This window comes from Eupeodes corollae, chromosome 1 (genome assembly GCF_945859685.1).
Source record: "Eupeodes corollae chromosome 1, idEupCoro1.1, whole genome shotgun sequence".
Lineage (NCBI taxonomy): Eukaryota > Metazoa > Arthropoda > Insecta > Diptera > Syrphidae > Eupeodes > Eupeodes corollae.
The window spans coordinates 18708390-18728925 of record NC_079147.1 but is presented as its reverse complement, the minus strand read 5'-3'; the positions used below and the strand labels follow the sequence as shown (position 1 = coordinate 18728925).

The 20536-nt window shown below is 35.4% G+C and overlaps 1 protein-coding gene across 1 annotated transcript in view; it reads right to left on the bottom strand.

Moving 5' to 3' along the window:
* The window catches only part of LOC129940241 (prolyl 4-hydroxylase subunit alpha-1-like), a 95138-nt gene extending 82710 nt beyond the window's left edge, over positions 1-12428 (bottom strand). The window contains exon 1 of the mRNA XM_056048504.1: positions 12027-12428. The gene's annotated coding sequence lies outside the window, so the exon portion shown is untranslated. The remainder of the gene's footprint in view (positions 1-12026) is intronic.
* Positions 12429-20536: the final 8108 nt, after the last annotated feature.

Genomic DNA, 20536 nt, shown 5'->3' with positions numbered 1-20536 from the left:
TATTTACAAAACTTTAAGATTTTGCTTTAAACTCCTTTTATCTTTTTAAATATATTGTTGTCAACATTCAGTAAAATTTTGAGAAAAATCATATTGACATTTTTTTTACAAAATATAAAAACCTAACAAAAAAACAATACTAAGACCTGGTGAAAATTTATTTTCGACTCAAATAGCTTTTCAAAAATTAAAAATATTGTCTTCAAACTTTTTTATTTCCCAGAAAATATTGTTTTCAATATTCAGTAGTTTTTTATAAATATTTCATAAAAAATAAGATCTACAAAAAATAGTATGTAAATTTTTTAAGAATTGATGTTCGGTTCTTCATATCTCTCAAAGTAATTTCATTTATTGAATTTGTAAAATTTAAGAAATGCTACCAAAATTGGCAATCATTTGTTTTCGACTAAAAATCTAGATTTTCAAACTTAACTATTTCTTTATATGTAAAATATTGTTGGTAATTTCAAATTTTTTAAGAATAATTCAACTGACAACTTTTTTAACCCAACACGAAATCAGATGGGGTCAGTATGGGTCGCATCCCATCCTCTTTTTAGTTTTTTTTTTATTTTGTATTGGCACACATGTTACAATCATATGTTCAAAGTTTTGACTACAATGGTAAGACTTGTGTTTTCGTACTCGGTAATTTTTTTTCTTTTTGAAAATAAATTTGTTCCAAAATTGCACGTGTTGCAACGATATCAATGATTATCCTGATCTGCTCAAAAGGTTTACAACTGAATCATGGGTAAATGTGAAGGTTTTGCTCACCATGATTACCATAGCGTTGTGCATCAAGAATTCCTACTTCAAGGGTGTACGGCAAACAAGTAGTATAACCTTGAAGTTATGCGACGTTTGCGTCAATCAATAAGAAAAAACGGCTGGAACTTTGGAAAGAAAATTCATGGAGTATAAGTGAGTAGTTTTTTGGCCGAAAACAGTACTTCCATCATGCCTCAGCCATCGTATTCACCAGACTTAGCCTTCTGCGGCTTTTTCCTCTTCCCGAAATTGAAAAGGCATATGAAAGGACAAGAATGCCACGATTGAAGAGATTAAGGCATCGCTGAAAGAGCTCAAGGCAATAGCCGAAAGTTCATTTCAGAAGTTTTTTGACGACTGGAAAAAGCGCTGGCACAAGTGCATTGAATCAGAAAGGGATTGTTTTAAAGGGGATAACATAATTTTGGATAAATAAATGCTTTTTTTGTTTTATAAAAATAAAAAAAGGCTTCAGTATAATTCCCATCTATTGGCTAAAGCTCCTGCAAGTAACGAAAGTTTCTTGGAAAATATTACAAGCAGAACATTTAAATTGATCATTCATCGTTATAATTGATTAGATCATTTACATTGCTTGAACACTTCCGTAAGGTTTTTTCTCTCATCTTTCTTATTGTTATTTAAACGGGTTTTGCTATAAAAATAGATATAAGCATTTCTTCTCTCGAGTAACTGAACCGTGATACTCTCGCATATAGGAATGCTCACGTCATAAGTATACTCTCGAGTCTTACTTCAGTCGAACTGTCAAGTGCAGACATTCGTTCTTTAGAAACGCACCCGGAATCGCAAGACGCACTTTTTTCAACTTTTCTATTATCGTTTTAATATCAAATTCATTAATATATTGAGTTCTAATTTTTTACAAATGAAATATTTGACAAATTGTTCACAATTTGTCACTTATGAAAAAGCTCAACGTGTTTTATTATGAAATTAATGTTATGACCTTACCTAAATTTTTAATTATAAGGACTTCCAATGAATAAGCAAAATAATTCAAATTTGATTTCATAATTTAACTTCTAAATGGGCTCTAAAAAAGATGGAAACTGACCTTAATTTTCATTAAAAATCATTTTCGAATTCGAGATGAATCCCGAAAAAGTCAATGTCGAAATTAAAGCAATGTTTTATTCCATTTATAATAGAAGAAGTTACCATTTAAACGGATGGAAAATTGAATGATACATAGGTATATACATAAAAACCTAAAAAAAAATGTATAAAAGTTGGTAAAAATTGATTTTCGACTCAAATATCTTTTCAAAACTTTGAGATATTGGCTTTAATTTACTTTTAACTTTCAAAAAATCTTGTTGTCAACATTCAGTTAAAGTTTGAAAAAAATTGAATTGACAGTTTTTTTACAAAAAATAAAAACCTAAAAAAAATGTATAAAAGTTGGTAAAAATAGATTTTCGACTCAAATATCTTTTCAAAACTTTGAGATATTGGCTTTAATTTACTTTTATCTTTCAAAAAATCTTGTTGTCAACATTCAATTAAAGTTTGAAAAAAATCGAATTGACAGTTTTTTTACAAAAAATAAAAACCTACAAAAAAATGTATAAAAGTTGGTAAAAATTGATTTTCGACTCAAATATCTTTTCAAAACTTTGAGATATTGGCTTTAATTTACTTTTATCTTTCAAAAAATTTTGTTGTCAATATTCAGTTAAAGTTTGAAAAAAAACGAATTGACAGTTTTTTTACAAAAAATAAAAACCTACAAAAAAAATGTATAAAACTTCGTAAAAATTTACTTTCGGCTCAAATAGCTTTTCAAAAATTAAAAATATTGGCTTCAAATTTATTTTATTTTACAGAAAATATTGTTTTCGATATTCAGTAATTTTTATATAAAAATCCAACAGTCCGTATTTTCATAAAAAATAAAATCTACAAAAAATAGTACGCAAATTTTGTAAAAATTGATACGAGTTCATATAGACAAATTTTTGAAAAGCTATTTGAATCGGAAGTAAATTATTACCAAGTTTTAGTATTGTTTTTTTTTAGGTTTTTATTTTTTGTAAGAAAACTGTCAATTAGATTTATCTCAACATTTTTCAGAATGTTGAAAACAATATTTCACATAAGATAAAATAAGTTTGAAGCCTAATTTCAAGTTTTTGAAAAGATATTTGAATCGATATTTAATTTTTACCAACTTTGAGTAATGTTTTTTTTAGATTTTTATTTTTTATAAAAAAAACTGTGAATTCGATTTTTCTCAAATTCAAAATTGTTTTGGAGATGAAATCATATTTAAGTCGTAAAATTTTAGAGGTGAAAAAAATTTTTTTTCAGTTTTTTTGATTTATAAAAAAAACGTTAATTTGAGTTTCTTCAAAAAATATACTTGTTCGCGGTATCACGTTACAATATATAACATAAAATTTAATTCAAGTCTCTAGCGTTTTTGGTTCGTGAGATATTTAGAGTTTACCAAAATGTTCACCTTTTCTTTTAACTACTATTGTATAAAAACCACTTACGCAATTTTCTTGAGAGCCCTTTCTCCATCTTTCTGCGTTTTTATCTGTATAACAAAATTTATTTGAAGTCAATATCTCTTCTCGTTTTTGACCTATGAACGACGAAAAAAACGTTGCGAACGTTCATACACACGCACGCACAGACATCCTTCTAACAATCTTTTATTTCGACCCTAGGGACCTTGAAACGTCGAGAAATGTCAACATTTTCAATTCGACAAATCGAACCCATTACAATGGTTACAACATGCAAAACGATATCGGTCCGAGGGGAAGATTTTTGACTCGTTGGGTTTCGGATTTTGGCTCAAAGGAACGTGGTCCAAACTACTTTTAGAACAAAACACGGTGGGATAAGTCATTCCAGTCAAGTCAACGGTGAGCAATTAAACACCTTCTAGATACCGTTTATTTTTACTTACTAAATTTAATCGCTTAAAATTGTTCAACCAATAAATACCAATATGAATTTACTACCACAAAGTTAATGACGTTTATTTATAAACTGAAAGAAACATCTTTAAAATGGCGCCCAACAAAACAAACATTAGTTCTTTGTTAGGAGGAGAACTATATAAATTCTCAACAGCATTAATCATGCGTCTAAGAATGATATCATTTACCAGGAAGTAAACAAAAGTGATTTATTGCGATTATATAAGATATTAAATGAAGAGAGAGGGCCACTCTATGCCTTCATCATAATTAAACAGTTCTTCCACTTTAAATAAACCGCCTAGCTCATTAAATGATGACGCACTTCGCACATGCATCTCATCTTTTCATATCGTCATTAAAAAGCTGCTCACCAACTTAACTATAGGTATACTCTTGTTAGGTCAATGCTACTGCCTTCAAGTCCATATTATTGTTGATTATCCATCATCATGCCCTCTATTTCCAATTCAAGTAATTGAGATGACATGACAAGAGCATATCTATATTAAGGTTGAGTTCAGGTTTAAATCGAAGGCACGCTTCGTCTTACTCAACGATACGATGATAATAATAATAATCGATATAATTTCCTTTCATTTTGTATCAAAGCTTTCAATTGAATGCAATTTTCTTATTGGAATCCATATTCAAGGTCTATTGCATCCGCAGCTCAGCGCAGCGCGTATAACGAACGCAATTGGAGTACCTTCCTACGTTTTGTGCCTTTTATTACCTTATTCCCATATCACACTGAATGGAAAACTGTTTTGCATCTTATTACACGCCTCTTCTAAACCCTATCATATTACTATGAGACGCATTGTTAAGCAAGCTAAGTTATACTCTCAGCTCAGACTTAGACCTACCTATTCGAGAAGCTATGAACATAAGAAAGTGTTACGCCAGATATGTTCCAATCGAGCGTCGAAGACAACGACCGACGTGAACGGTGACGGATAGACGAACATAAAGCTGAGAAAACATAATTTCAGTGGAAGTTGTGCCTAAGCCGTGGGTATAAGGATGGTGCGGTAGAGGCACAGGGAGTTGCAGCTAGATCTCAAGCTGGATTGATTAATTGGCTCGTTCCGGTGAGATCCACACATAAGTATGTACTCGTATCTATGCAAAAATTGATCAGCATCACTGCGCGAACAATTCAAGTTAAGTTATCGTATCTCTCATGAGTAAGTTACGTACGGATGGGATAATGACTATAGTACAGCGGCGGCGGTGGCGGTCGGTGTTGGCAACTACGACGATAGTGGGTTAGAAGAATTGATTGCCGTATTTTTGACACGGTTTTTAAGTTTTCTTTCGATCAATATCCATATAGAAGTGAATAATATCGGGTGTCGTCATTATTATGTTTCTCACTGCAGAAACGGAAATGTTAACATAAGAGTTCGAGTATAAAGGTATCACAATCATGAGCAGTGAAGCTTAGCTTCATTGTTGACATAATTAATTATTATTATATAGAGTCTATTATTTTTGATAAATTAATAATACGTTTGAAATTTTGCAAAAATATGATTATGATGACAATAATGTTGAAAGCGAATTAATTAATAGCTATAAGTAAATATATCATAGTATTTTGTATTTTGTTTTGTTTTAAAACAAACCATGCAAAGCGAAAATAGTTTGCAATAGAAAATTCTTAACGATTATTACGCTGAACGTTCGTTGGTTGGTCTAATAAACAAATTCTCAATAAGGTACTTATACATAACTCAAAAACTATGGGCCATGACTTGTGGCTTAAGAAGACAGGGGAATGGAATTGTCTAGATGAAATGATTGGATATTATCCTAGGTGTAGTGAGAACGACTAGAACAGTTCGTTTTTTCATAAATAAAATTTACTCAAGAAGTTTAGCTAATACGTAATCGGTTAGGGTCTAAATCAAGCTGAATTAGCGACTTAGAAAAATTCTAACGATTAGTCATCTTGCATTTATTCCAACTTAGATGACCTAACTGTGCAATTGACATGCTCTCGCAGAACGCATGATTTTAATTTGACACTTAAAGCTATTATATTTTTTCATTTAGATAGGAGACAACTTTAAAAAGGCTTTTGACAACGTCAGCAGGATTCCGTGCTGGATCCTCCTGTATTGATCATATCAATACCCTGCGGATCATTATTGAACAGTGCGTTCAATATCGATCACCACTTCACCTGCGGTTCATCGACTTCGCGAAGGCCTTTGATAGCGTTAACAGGGAGTATACCTGGTAAGCTTTACGGAGGAGAAGCAGACTAGAAAAAATAATTTCTATTATTAAAGCAACATATGATGGATCCAATTGTCACGTTCTGTACGATGGTAGGTTGTCAGATGATTTTCAAATCCGTAGCGGATTGTTTTTGTTGGTGATAAGCGATGTACTGCTCGTGAGTTTGTCAAGTAGCGGAGCGATCCAATGGACTTTGACTCCTGTTTAAGGCACTTGGATTACTCGGACGATATTTGCTTATTCTATCATAGGATCATGGATCTCCATCAAATGACAACAAGTATGGAGAGAGAAGCAGAAGTTGTGGGGCTGAAAATTAATTCCAGCAATCCCGACCGGTCACAACCCGACTATCTTCTCAAATAAATATTTCCTCGCAACCTGTGGAAATAGTGGAGAGCTTTCAATACCTTGGAAGTATCGTCTCCATCTAAGGCGGAACCGAACAAGACATCATCTGCTGCATAGGCAAAGCAAAAGCTGCGTTCGGTATGTTGTCAAAAATTTGGAGGAATAACTCTATCAGCTTAAGAACGAAGCTACGACTGTTTCGCACAAATGTCAAATCTGTGCTTCTTAATGGGTGCAGCACTTGGAAATTTACTTCAGCCATTAAAAGAAAGCTTCACGTGGGTTACTTCAGCCATTACCAAAAAGCTGCAAAGCTTCGTGAATAGATGTCTTCGTAACATCCTAAGGGTTTTCTGGCCAAAGCCGTTAAGGGGTTCCCAACGGACTTATTAAGTCTGAGTACCTAAGTAAGTAAGTAATGAAATGGCAACAAGAGTAAAAGTAAATGGTGAAAAGCCGAAATCGTGGTGCTGAAAATCAACACGGGTATACGTGAAGCACTAAGATTTTCAGCCTAGGAACCTCCAACTCTGGTAAACAAAGCCCAGTAAATAGTAGAAAAAGAAGAGCGTTTTCAGTACCTTGGCAAAATGGTCGAAAAAAGTCGGAAACGAATAAGATATCGCTAGCCGCTTCGGAAAATCCATGGTTGCGTTTGGAATGTTGTAAAATTGTTGAAGGAACAACTCCCTGAGCTCGAAGACAAAGCTACGGCTGTACAGTTATACGGTTGCAGCAACTCGGAAATAACAGCAACGATTACCAGGAAATTGCAGACCTTTATAAATATAGTGTAGGAAGAATTTTACGGATTTTCTGGCCCAATCGTATATCCAATGAAGAACTATGGAGTACAACGGGACGGGACAGAAATCAATTTGCACTATTATACGCAGGCAAAAGTGGCAGAGGATTGGACACACGATTCGAAAACTTAATGACTACATGTATGCATACATTGCAGGATAGTTGTAAGGTGACAATTATTGATTTACAACTTGATATTTTGAACTGATTCAGGGAGGGAGAGGCGTTTCCACTAAGGCACCTCTCGTTATCCAGACGGCAGTGGAGGAATTCCCAAGATGGAATCGTCGGTGGCGTCTACAATTCCAGTAAGGTTGAACTACTTATTGAACACCTAATAGGGCTTTTATCCGGCTCCCCTTCCTTGTAGTTATACTGAGGATCTGGCCCTCCAGGTTGGGGGTTGTGCCGTCGGGGTGACTTCCCGTCCACGTAAAAAATACCTTTAGTGGCGAAGCCTCGGATACGGACGGATTCACTGTAGACAACCCACGCAAACGAAATAAGGACAACCAACTTCGGATCTGTACGTGGAATGTTAGGTCCCTTGACAGACCACGTGCAGCCGAACAATTAGCGGAAGCCCTAAACTGCTGCAAAGCAGATATTACCGCCACCCAAGAAGTGCGATGGGATGGGCTGGGCAAACGAAAACTAAAAGACTGCGATGTATACTACGGCGACTGTTACCGAGAACAAAGACAGCGTCTTTTTGGGTGTGGATTTGTTGTTGGAACTACACTCAGCCAAAAAGTTGAGTTTTAACAGTGTGAGCTAGCGCATCACGACAATCCGCATCAAGGCGAGAAAGAGTTGAAAGTTGAAGACACCAAAGACATATTCTTCGAGCTCTTGGACAAGGCATATGAGCAGTGCCCTGGCTATGGCATTAAAATTGTCTTAGGAGATTTTAACGCCAAGCTAGGAAGAGAAGACATCTTTGGTGGCATAATCGGGAGATACAGCCTGCATGACACCACCTCCAACAACGGATTGAAGCTGATCTAATTCGCTGCTTTGCGAGACGTTCTGATAGCTAGTACGCAGTTTACACATCTTAATATCAACAAGGGGACATGGAAATCTCCTGATCAATCAACCGTCAACCAGATTGACCACATTGCTATCTACACACGACACTTCCCCAATATACAGGATATCCGAACATTTCGAGGGACCAACATTGACTCGGACGACTACCTAGTTGTAGCCAAGGTAATGCTACGGATATCCCGATCCAAGCCAAAACAAGGAAGTACTGTGAGAAGATACAACGTTAGACGGCTACAATCGCAAGAGACTGCCATGTCCTTTTAAGATCGAGTCTCTAATAACCTCTTAAGGAGTCCTATGCCTCCTGCGATAAGCATTGGAAACCAGTGGCAACATTGCCTTGCAGCCATCAGAGTTGCCGCCTCTGAAGTGCTAGGTTTCACACGGCCACCACAGCGAAACCCCTGGTTTGACGACGAATGCCGGCAAGCGCACGCAGCGAAATAAGAAGCATACAAAACGGCGCTGCACAAAAGGACCAGAGCAGCTCGCGAGCTCTACGAGCAGAAGAGGAGAGAGGAGCACCGGCTTCTTAGATGTAAAAAAAGAGAGCATGAGAAGCGCGCGATGGAGGAGATAGAGGGAAGTCAGAACAGGAATGAGGTTCGTAAATTTTACCAAAAGGTAAAAAAACCTCCCAAGGATACCAGCCACGAACCGAAGCCTGTAAAGACGATCAAGGGAACATCGTAGTAGAACCAAAGTCGATGCTGAGAATATGGAAAGATCACTTCTCCAAATTATATAACGGCGATGACGAACCGAATTCCGCTGTAAGGGAGATAGAACCACTCAACCTCAGCGACGCAGATCAACAATTCCGCCTACCCGACCTTGACGAAGTGAAGATAGCTATATCTAAACTTAAGTCAAACAAAGCTGCTGGAACTGACGGCATCACCGCCGAACTATTCAAAGCAGCAGGCGATGACTTGGTAGGGAGCATGCACCAACTCATCTGCAAAATGTGGTCGGAAGAAAGCATGCCCGATGAGTGGAATCTCAGCATAGTGTGCCCGATACATAAGAAAGGAGACCCTCTAAACTGCGCCAACTACAGAGGCATCAGTCTCCTTAACATTGCGTATAAGAACCTCTCTGCCGTATTATGTGAACGTCTGAAGCCATTCGTCAACAACCTGATTGGTCCTTATCAGTGTGGCTTCAGACCAGGAAAGTCCACTATCGACCAAATATTCACACTACGGCAGATCTTGGAAAAAACCCAGGAGCTTCAAATCGATACCCACCATCTCTTTATCGATTTTGAAGCCGCGTATGACAGCATCTATAGGGAAGAGCTCTACCGAGCAATGTCTAGTTTTTGCATCCCTGTCAAACTTATCCGTTTGTGCAGAATGACGATGGAGAATGCACGCTGCTCTATCAAGGTCGGAAAAGATCTTACCGATGCATTTGATGTCAAAAAAGGTTTTAGACAAGGAGATGCACTGTCATGCGACTTCTTCAACATCGTTCTGGAAAGAATTGTGCAAAACTCAACCGTCAACTGTAGAAGTAAAATCTTCCAAAGGTCCATGCATTTACTCGGATACGAAGATGATATTAACATAATTGGAAGATCAAAGCGTGATGTCAGTGGAGCGTTTTTGAGCATTGCTATGGAAGCGTATAAGATGGGTTTAGTGGTCAGTGAGGCAAGACCAAGTATATGCTGTCATCAAAAAAGGACATTGAACAACGACGTCTTGGAAAAACGTCACCATGGACAGCTTCAACTTATAAACTCAGACAACGACACCAGTGCTGAAGTCAAACAAAGAATAACTCTTGCAAATCGCTGCTTCTTTGGACTTAGAAGGCAATTGAGAAGTAAAGTCCTCTCTCGAGCATGTAAAATCACCATCTATAAGACATTCACCTCAAGTAAGTAGTTCGGCCTTAAACACCCGAGCAAAGTTCGACCAATGACGGATTAGGTGTACGCACGCAGTTAGGCTTTTAGCGTCTTATTCAACGTATTTTCTCCAGCATAATCTGCCAAGTTGTCGCCAAGCATAAAATGTAATACAATGAATTGTAGCATTTCCGGAACCCTTATTCCTCACATAAGAGCAAACAATGTTCCTTATGTGAGAAAGGACGATGGAGACTATACTGCATTCGTAAAATATTTTTAACTCGATTTTTATCAAACTTGACTTTACGGTGCTAGAGAAGTCGAGAAAAAAGTGGTAAAATTATGTCTGTTCTCACCATTGAAGCCTAAAATATCCTGGTTTATTATTAAGTCTTTAAATACGTAGTTTATATATCTAAACAGGCTTAAGGGATACATGATCTAGTTCGTTATTTCAGTTAAAATCAATTCTGTATTTTTTTTTTAATTTTCGAGGTATTGAATTTTTCCATTTTTTTTTAAAAAGATAGTTCTGGAACAAGTTCCTTCTCTCTTGCACTATATTTGCACTATTGCAAAAAATCTAATAGTTGCGTTTTCTTCGTTAACTCCCTGAAATTTCTGTGGTTCTTCCTATTTTCTCACCAACCACATCAAATAATATTAGCACCTATCTCTCGAGCCTTCTTTTTAATTGTAGCACTTAGCACCTCTTTTCTTATGGTTTACCTTTTAAAGTGATATCAAAGAATGCAGGTACCTAGGTGTTATTGATTTATAGCAACACCTTACACTTAAACCATTTAACACAAAATCTCTCCACTTATTTTTCCCCCTCTATACTTGACCCGTATCAATATGTGTACGTACATATGTATTTCTTATCAGGGTTGTTTAAGAACACTTTTAACTCCTTACAATTTTTCGTCTACAGTCATTTTTTCTACACCATTGCTTGAAATCCTTGCAACTAGCAACATACGTAGCCAGGAACCTATTGCTGCAGCTTCAAATGCGTACGTGACCGCCTGTCGTGTTGTTAATCTGGGAGATTTTTTCAGTACTGTTCCATTCATCCCAAACTAAATGCAATCACAATCAAACTACTTCATCGCACCAACTCAGCATCAGCAGAGCAGTCAGCCTTAGCACCATTACGCAGCCGTCAGATCTTTTATTAATTTGCCTGCCTGCCTGCCGCTGCCTCTGCCTGCCACTATAATCATCATCATCATCATGTGTTTATGTTTACATTGTTCCCCTTGAGCCTCGACCTGGCTGTTCTTTCCAGAATGTTTAAATTGAAACTAAAAAACAGAACGAATAGAAATTTCCAGATTTATTTGCGGCGTGAATTTGGTGACAACAATTTGAATCTCCTTTTTTGATTCAATTCAAATTTCGGAACGCCTATATATGATCGCATTTATCAGCTTCAACTAGTGGTCCAGAACTGAAGTAGATTTCATTTGTCGCTATCGTTATCTCAAATATACAAAATGTCAGGGAGTTCACCAACACCCATCACTATTCATTTCCTTTTCCTTTAGTCAAACACACAATATTCGAGTACGAGTAGTTTTTCTATGTAATTTTTATTCATTCAATTCTCTAGACGTTGCGTTGTGCTGATTTATTCAAGAACTCACTCGGAGCAGTTTATCTTTGCCGACACAGAAAGGCAATAAATTGGAAAATATCATAATTTTGCATAATTCGAATACCGGCTTAATGACACTAGCAGTTAGCACCATAAGCAAGCAAGCTAGCAAGCCTTTGCAATGCGAGATCATATTCGCCGCCAAATGAATGATAAGCATTTCATTGTAAATTTTATATGAGTTTCAATTAAGAATCTCCGCATAGTGATGATGAATAAAACAAAACAACAACAACTATAAGATACAAAATGCATTCACACTCGAAGTAGAAACTGGACACAAACAGACCCAGAGCTATATTAAGATACTTACTTTCTGGAGAAGCACAAAGATTTGTTCTATTTTTGCGAAACGTCAGAAACTGATGCACTTTTATCTGTCACACCCACTGTCACACTTAAGTAGTATACAGCACTTTCTTATTGAAAATTCTATATTTCTTTCGAAGATAAACTTATATTTTAAGTAAAACAAAACTGTAAACAAATTCGATGGTCATAAACTTTAGTATTTTCATTAACAGAGCAAGTTATTTGATCATAGATTTAGTGTTTCTTTCTTATTGTTGTGAAGGTATTATTTTGTTTCTCTTTCGTTATCCGAAATCATAAATTTATCGATACCGAAACTGATTCCGAAAAATTTATAATAAAAACTTCAATGAATTGTAATAAGATACAAACTGCGTCCGCGCGCTGAGAACACCATTTAAAGACTGGCGCTGTTTTGAAATGAGAACATGTAGATAAAGAAAGATACGAATGGAACGCGGAACATTGTACAAAAACAAAAAGATTGTTTTTTTTTCCTATTTTCTGTATATAATTTACATTTTCGAAGAAGATTGACATTTTCGAATATGTTTGACGTTTGACTTCGAAATTTCTAACGGGAAAATTAACTGTCAGTGGCGTGGTTGTGAAATTAGAAAACTACAGGGTGTTGACGCACCAATAAAGGTTGTGGTCAAGACTAACCAAGTATACCAATTATAACTGTTTGCGCAAAATGGGGTGACAAAAATACAAAAGTTGCATAGTATAATCCTAGGGGTAGAGCAAACAAGGTTAAATCACAATGGCAATATTCTGACTTAAGACGTATACATTTACATACTAGTATTATTAGTTAGTCTATGCTAGTATCATAGACTAACTAATAATAAAGACGGGACACTTCATAGAAAGAAAAAGAAACCAATTTTAGATTGCCTCCACCGAGATTGCCTCCACAGCATACATGTTTTGTTCGAAGAGCGATAATTTGTTTGTTGTTATGATTAAAAGTTGCAAGTTGCAATGAATGATCGAACCACACACAGGTCAAAATAAAAAGAACACAGCGCAGACGCAGATACGTACATATTCACTTTCACAGTTCGATCCGTCAACTTCACAACAACAAAAACACACGCAACGAGCTCTGTTTTCTGTGTCTATTTCCTTGTGCTATCACAGCGCAGACGCAGATACAGACATGACATGATGTAGGCATCAATTTCGAACGATGTTGTTTTCTTTTAAACCACTCCTATAAATATTTTTGTTAAAAGGGCTTTTAGAATTTAGGCAGTCAAACAAATTGTTCATAAACTCAAAGAATGTTAATGAAGATAAGGCATAAGGAGCTACTTCTGAGCTAAATACTTTCATTTCAAAGGCCGTCTTTATGGAAGCACTTACAGTGTGGCTGAAAATCTGTGTAGCGTACTTTACTTTCATTTTTTGCCAACTGTTTGGCCTGATATGCTTATAAGATATCTTATGTGCCATTTTCGTTGTTTTGTATAGCTCTGCTTCGTAAAGATTTTCTACAACTTGCCAAGTTGCGATGCCCTCGACACATGTTATATTTTTTTTAATAATGTATTGCGTGCACTTTTAATGAGATGACAAGGGTCATACAACGCGAAAATTCTTTGACAGTTGTGATAAAAGAACGGCTTTTCTGGTCTTATATCTAGAAAATTGAAGCACCTTCTATTATTCGAACCTTGATCGCATGTTAAACTTCTGACCCGTAGCCTAATGTCTTGACAATAATTAAGATTGTTTATCAGATTTGTTTGTAATTTCTTACCACTTATTGGTTTATCCGTTACAAAGTAGCTTATGATGTATTTCCAATTGGAGAACAAACCTCTTATCATAAATAATAACACATATTTTCCAATTAGATTTTTCTTTTCATTGCCATCGTCAATGTACCCAACTATTTCATCATAGTAGCCATCAAAATACAAATTTCGTTTAATTGATATTTCATCAAACATTAATGAAGTTTCTTTAGTATCGTGTGTCCATTTCGAAATTAAGTCTTTTATATTTTTAGTGATATCATCGTTAAAGCCTGGCCTTGTTTTTTTTATTATTTGCCATCTACGAATAGAGTGTTCTGAAGGTAAGTTTATTTTAAGCATATTTCTTATATATCTGTATACAGAAGGAGATTTATAATGTAATTCAGAAGCTAAATCTTTTTAATTTTTTTTCCAATGGGAAAACTTAGATTTTTTGCACAAAATCATTTTCCCGAATGTTTTGGCGTTAGGACTTATATTTGGTAAGGATTCTATTAAAGAAGTTAACGGAACACGAATTTTTTTTTTAAATCCTTGTTTCTACAATTGGTCTTCTTAATTTGTATGTAGGATTTTTTAGTTTTATAAGAAAAAGTTCTTGGTTTTTTCTTTAAATCGTTATATTTCTTTATTATTTTAATATATTTCGATCTATAAAAAGAACAGTTTTTTTTTGCTTTTAAACAATTTTTGCATTTCGGATCTTCTATATCAGCTCGAAACTTCGAGGATGAAGAAGGTTCCATGTCATCTATTTCTTCAAGTAGTAATTCATTTGGAACTTCCTTTTTGTCTTGGTAAGATTTACCTTCAAAGCGAACAGGTATATGGTCAAAATCTTCACTGTCGACTAATGAATCTTTGAATATTGAAGGTATAGCCTTTTTTTTAAGTTTTTTTTTGCCGATATCATTTGGGGTGAAATGGTTTGAACAAATGTAAGCATTTTTTGCTCTTGGATTATGTTCTAAAGAACATGCATTCATCCAAACTTCAAAAACATCCGAGTCCTCATTCGGAAACCTAAAAAACTGTAGATGGGGATTGTCACGCCTTAATTTTTGGCAAGAAATGACAACACATCGCACACCCCAAATTTTTTTTCTTAGTGACATTTTAAAATGAAGTAATGCTATATATATATAAATAAAAACAAACAAAAAAACCTAAATAGCTTACACAAATACGAAATGAACTACCCTCAATCAAATTAAGGATAATATGAAAAATTCAAATATCTTTTCCTGAAATCATAAACTCAAATGTCTCACATAAATACATAAAGCGCGTCGTCAACCAACCTTCTCAACAAACAACAATCAAAATTCAAATGATAATGAACAATGAAGAATATGATGAAAATTAAAGCCTGAAATTCAAAGAGAATGAGATGGAATACACGATCACAAAAACACGATCCTCAAACTCAAACATCATCACCATCATTTAATTCAATAGATTCCCATTTCCCAAGCTATATTTATATATACTTATTACACGCTCGTTGCGTGTGTTTTTGTTGTTGTGAAGTTGACGGATCGAACTGTGAAAGTGAATATGTACGTATCTGCGTCTGCGCTGTGTTCTTTTTATTTTGACCTGTGTGTGGTTCGATCATTCATTGCAACTTGCAACTTTTAATCATAACAACAAACAAATTATCGCTCTTCGAACAAAACATGTATGCTGTGGAGGCAATCTCGGTGGAGGCAATCTAAAATTGGTTTCTTTTTCTTTCTATGAAGTGTCCCGTCTTTATTATTAGTTAGTCTATGATACTAGCCAGTTGCAATTCAACCGTATTATTTTTAACTTCCCATAGGAAGTTATTGTAATGGGTCCGATTTGTCAAATTGAAAATTTTGACATTTCTCGACGTTTCAAGGTCCCTAGAGTCTAAATAAAAGATTTTTAGAAAGATGTCTGTGCGTGCGTGTGTACGTACGTTTGTACGTCCGTACGTCCGTACGTCCGTACGTCCGTATGTCCGTACGTCCGTACGTCCGTACGTTCGCGACGTTTTTTTCGTCGTCCATAGCTCAAGAACCAGAAGAGATATCGACTTAAAATAAATTTTGTTATACAGATAAAAAGGCAGAAAGATGCAGAAAGGGCTCTCAAGAAAATTGCGTGGGTGGTTTTTTAACCATAGCAGTTTGAAAAAAAGGTGAAAATTTTGGTTAACCCTAAATATCTTACGAACCAAAAACGCTAGAGACTTGAATTAAATTTTGTATAATATATTGTTACGTGATACCAATCAGGTATATTTTTTGAAAAAAATCAATATAACGGTTTTTTTTAAAAATCAATAAAACTGAAAAAAAAAATTTGTCACCTCCACAATTTTACGACTGAAATATGATTTCATCTCTAAAACAATTTTGTGCAGCAAAGAATAATGTTTTTGACATCTGATAAAATTTTGAGAAAAATCTAATTGACAGTTTTTTTTATAAAAAATAAAAATCTAAAAAAAAACATTACTCAAAGTTCGTAAAAATTGAATATCGATTCAAATATCTTTTCAAGAACTTGAAATTTAGGCTTCAAGCTTATTTAATCTTATAAGAAATATTGTTTTCAACATCTTAAAAAATGTTGAGAAAAATCGAATTGACAGTTTTTTTTACAAAAAATAAAAACCTAAAAAAAAATTTATAAAAGTTGGTAAAAATTGATTTTCGACTCAAATATCTTTTCAAAACTTTGAGATATTGGCTTTAATCTACTTTTATCTTTCAAAAATTCTTGTTGTCAACATTCAGTTAAAGTTGGAAAAAAATCGAATTGACAGTTTTTTTACAAATAATAAAAACCTAAAAAAATGTATAAAAGTTGGTAAAAATTGATTTTCGATTCAAATATCTTTTCAAAAATTTTAAATAATGGCTTCAAAGTAATTTTATCTCATTAGAAATATTGTTTTCAACATTTGGTAAAATTTTTAAAAAATCGAATTGACTGAAATAGCTTTTCAAAACTTAAAAATATTGGCTTGAAACTTATTTTTTTTCACAGAAAATATTGTTTTCGATATTCAGTAATTTTTATATAAAAATGCAACAGTCCGTTTTTTCATAAAAAATAAAATCTATAAAAAATAGTACTAAATTTGGTAAAAATTGATACGAGTACATATAGACAAACTTTTAAGCAAGACAAATCGACAGACGGGATGGGAAGTTATCAGTGTGGGTCGCATCCCAGCCTCTTTTTACTTTTACAAATACCATTCAGTTTAACTTTTAGCTTATTTCTTATTTCTTACTACACGAATGAGGAATTTTGTACCCTGCTGCATGTTTACCGCTCACTGAGATATTCAGAATTTGAAAAAGTATCCTAATTTATCGAACTTTGAACACTATAAGGACATCCAATGTGTCTTGCGTAATTGGTTCGACCACTATCAATCATAAAATGGCATTTTGTGTCTTTCAATAAATTACTAAGCCTATATTGGACCTAGTATTTTCAAACATAAGAAATTTTACTTCAGTTAGATTTTCAGTATTCATGTTTTTTGATATTGTAGAATTTTTGGGATGGCGCCCGTTTTCCAATTTACCTTTAAATTATTGTCAGTTTTACTATCAAAAATCAACTATTATGTAAGTCTTTCTTTTAATTAGCAACAGTCCGTTAAGAACTAGGGACTAGTTTTATGTGAATTCCAATCAGCTATTTGAGAAGGTACTTTTCATGACAACAATTCCATTACGGCGGATCCTGGAAAAACCCTTTTCATATATTTAAAGGCCGCATATGACAGCATCTACAGGGAAAAGCTGTATAGAGCCACGTCTAGTTTTGGCATATAGAATTTAAGCTGCTCCATAAAGGTTGGAAACAACTTAACAGAACCTTTCGATGTCCAAAAAAGTTTCATACAAGCCAAGGATGCGCTGTCATGCGATTTTTTTAACATCGTACTAGAAAGAATAGCGCAGAGCTTACACGTCAACACTGGAGGCACTATCTTTCAAAAGTCTGTCCAATTACTAGCATATGCTGATGACATTGACATAATCAGAAGAACTCAGTGTGATGTCAATGTGAGTATTGAGTCAGAGGCGGCAAAAATGAGTTTAACGGTTAATGAGGGCAAAACAAAGTACATAATGTCGTCAAGAAGAGACTTACCAGCACCGACGTCTTGGTCAAAGCGTCACCATCGACAAACGTAACTTTGAGGTAGTCAAGGACTTCGTCTACCTAGGCTCCGCTGTAAACGCAGAAAACAACACCATCGCTGAGATCAAACGCAGAATAACTCTTGCTAACCGCTGTTTCTTTGGGCTAAGAAAGCAATTGAGTGGAAAAGTCCTTTCTCGAAGGACCAAAGTGTCGCTATATACGGCCCACATTATCCCCGTCTTGCTATCCGGTGCATAAGCATGGACTATGACAAACGTGGATGTGGATGAGATCGTGTGATCTACGGTCCAGTATGCATCGAAGGGGAGTGGAGAAGAAGATGGAAAGACGAGCTGTTCGGGCTGTGTCGCACGCAGGTGGGGTGAAGACCTCGACCAACTTGGCGTGCGAACTGGAGACAGCTACCTAGGAACCGAGCTAGATGGAGAAGCTTTGCTGGGTGAGGCCCTAGTTCACACAGGACTGCAGCGCCACCTTGAGTAAGCAAGTAATTCCTTTTGGAGGATTTGTCATGACAAATTTATGCATGATATAAACATTTTTAAAGACCCCTTTAAAAAACCTGTACAAACAAATTCAATGATTGTTTTCAATGATCAAAACTTATGATAACTGCACCCTGCTTTAACTTTTTACATTTTTCCAAATATTGATATGTATTGTGCCATCTTTTAGTGATTACTACTCCCTTATAAAGCTGCAGTAATTTTCGATGTAACGACGTTACTGATATAAACGATGATTTTTTAAGAGCTTGAGAACTTTTTTTAAAAAAAAAAAACGCATAAAATTTGCAAAATCTCATCGATTCTTTATTTGAAACGTTAGATTGGTCCATGACATTTACTTTTTGATGATAATTTCATTTAAATGTTGACCGCGGCTGCGTCTTAGGTGGTCCATTCGGAAAGTCCAATTTTGGGTAACTTTTTCGAGCATTTCGGCCGGAATAGCCCGAATTTCTTCGGAAATGTTGTCTTCCAAAGCTGGAATAGTTGCTGGCTTATTTGTGTAGACTTTAGACTTGACGTAGCCCCACAAAAAATAGTCTAAAGGCGTCAAATCGCATGACCTTGGTGGCCAACTTACCGGTCCATTCCTTGAGATGAATTGTTCTCCGAAGTTTTCCCTCAAAATGGCCATAGAATCGCGAGCTGTATGGCATGTAGCGCCATCTTGTTGAAACCACATGTCAACCAAGTTCAGTTCTTCCATTTTTGGCCACAATAAGTTTGTTAGCATTGAACGATAGCGATCGCCATTCACCGTAACGTTGCGTCCAACAGCATCTTTGAAAAAATACGGTGCAATGATTCCACCAGCGTACAAACCACACCAAACAGTGCATTTTTCGGGATGCATGGGCAGTTCTTGAACGGCTTCTGGTTGCTCTTCACTCCAAATGCGGCAATTTTGCTTATTTACGTAGCCATTCAACCAGAAATGAGCCTCATCGCTGTAGACCATAAATCGGACGTAAAGCGCGAAACACATTTCGAACCGAACACTGATTTTGGTAATAAAATTCAATGATTTGCAAGCGTTGCTCGTTAGTAAGTCTATTCATGATGAAACGTCAAAGCATACTGAGCATCTTTCTCTTTGACACCATGTCTGAAATCCCCCGTGATTTTCATGCGTGATTGATAACATTTTCACCTCAAACTCGATTTCACAGTATTTCTCTCGGCAAAAAAGAATTTTGTACATATTCTTCGTGGACTTTAAAGCTGCTTTCGATTCGATAGACCGACAAGCATTGTTTTGCAAACTGTCACAAAAGGGACTGTGGACGAAACTTCTTTTGGTCCTGAAAAATATGTACAAAAACACTCGCTCAGCGGTTTGGGATGGGATATATAAGTCTGAATGGTTTTAGACTACATCTGGAATCAAACAAGGTTGTCTTTTAAGTGCAGTTCTCTTTGCTATATTCATTGATGGTATATCAATATATCTACCCGCTGGAATACGTTTTGCAGGTCTAAACGTTAAGGTACTCATGTACGCAGATGACATTGTGCTTTTAGCAACCACCCCAAAGTTAACAACTTATAATAAATAAGCTAGTTAATTTTTATAGAGTCTGGAAATTAACGGTTAATCTAGAAAAATCTAGAGTGTTGATAGTAAGAAATGCACAATTAATGGTAAAGCTATTGAAATTGTGACATAATACAAATACCAAAAACTTAGCCTCAAAAAATATGATTAACGCGTCATGGAAAGATGTTATGAACAGCTAAGATGTACCAACCTCAGCTAAGTACAAGGTATTTGATGCTGAAATATGATACGGCTGTCAAATATGGGGACATCGGTCACACGAAGAAGTACAAAAACTTCAACATTACTTTGCAAAACGGCTTTTCTACTTACCATCCAATATTCCAAACTATGTTCTACTACTCGAATCCGGCCTTCCTGCTCTATTTATTCATACTCTAAAACTCCACTTTGACTACATCTTGAAAGTACTGGCATATAGACAAAATAGAATTCAATTGTCAATAGCAAGTACATCATAGATAACAAAGTGGGGAGCATAGGAGAATGGAGAAAATGGGCAACAAACTGTGGA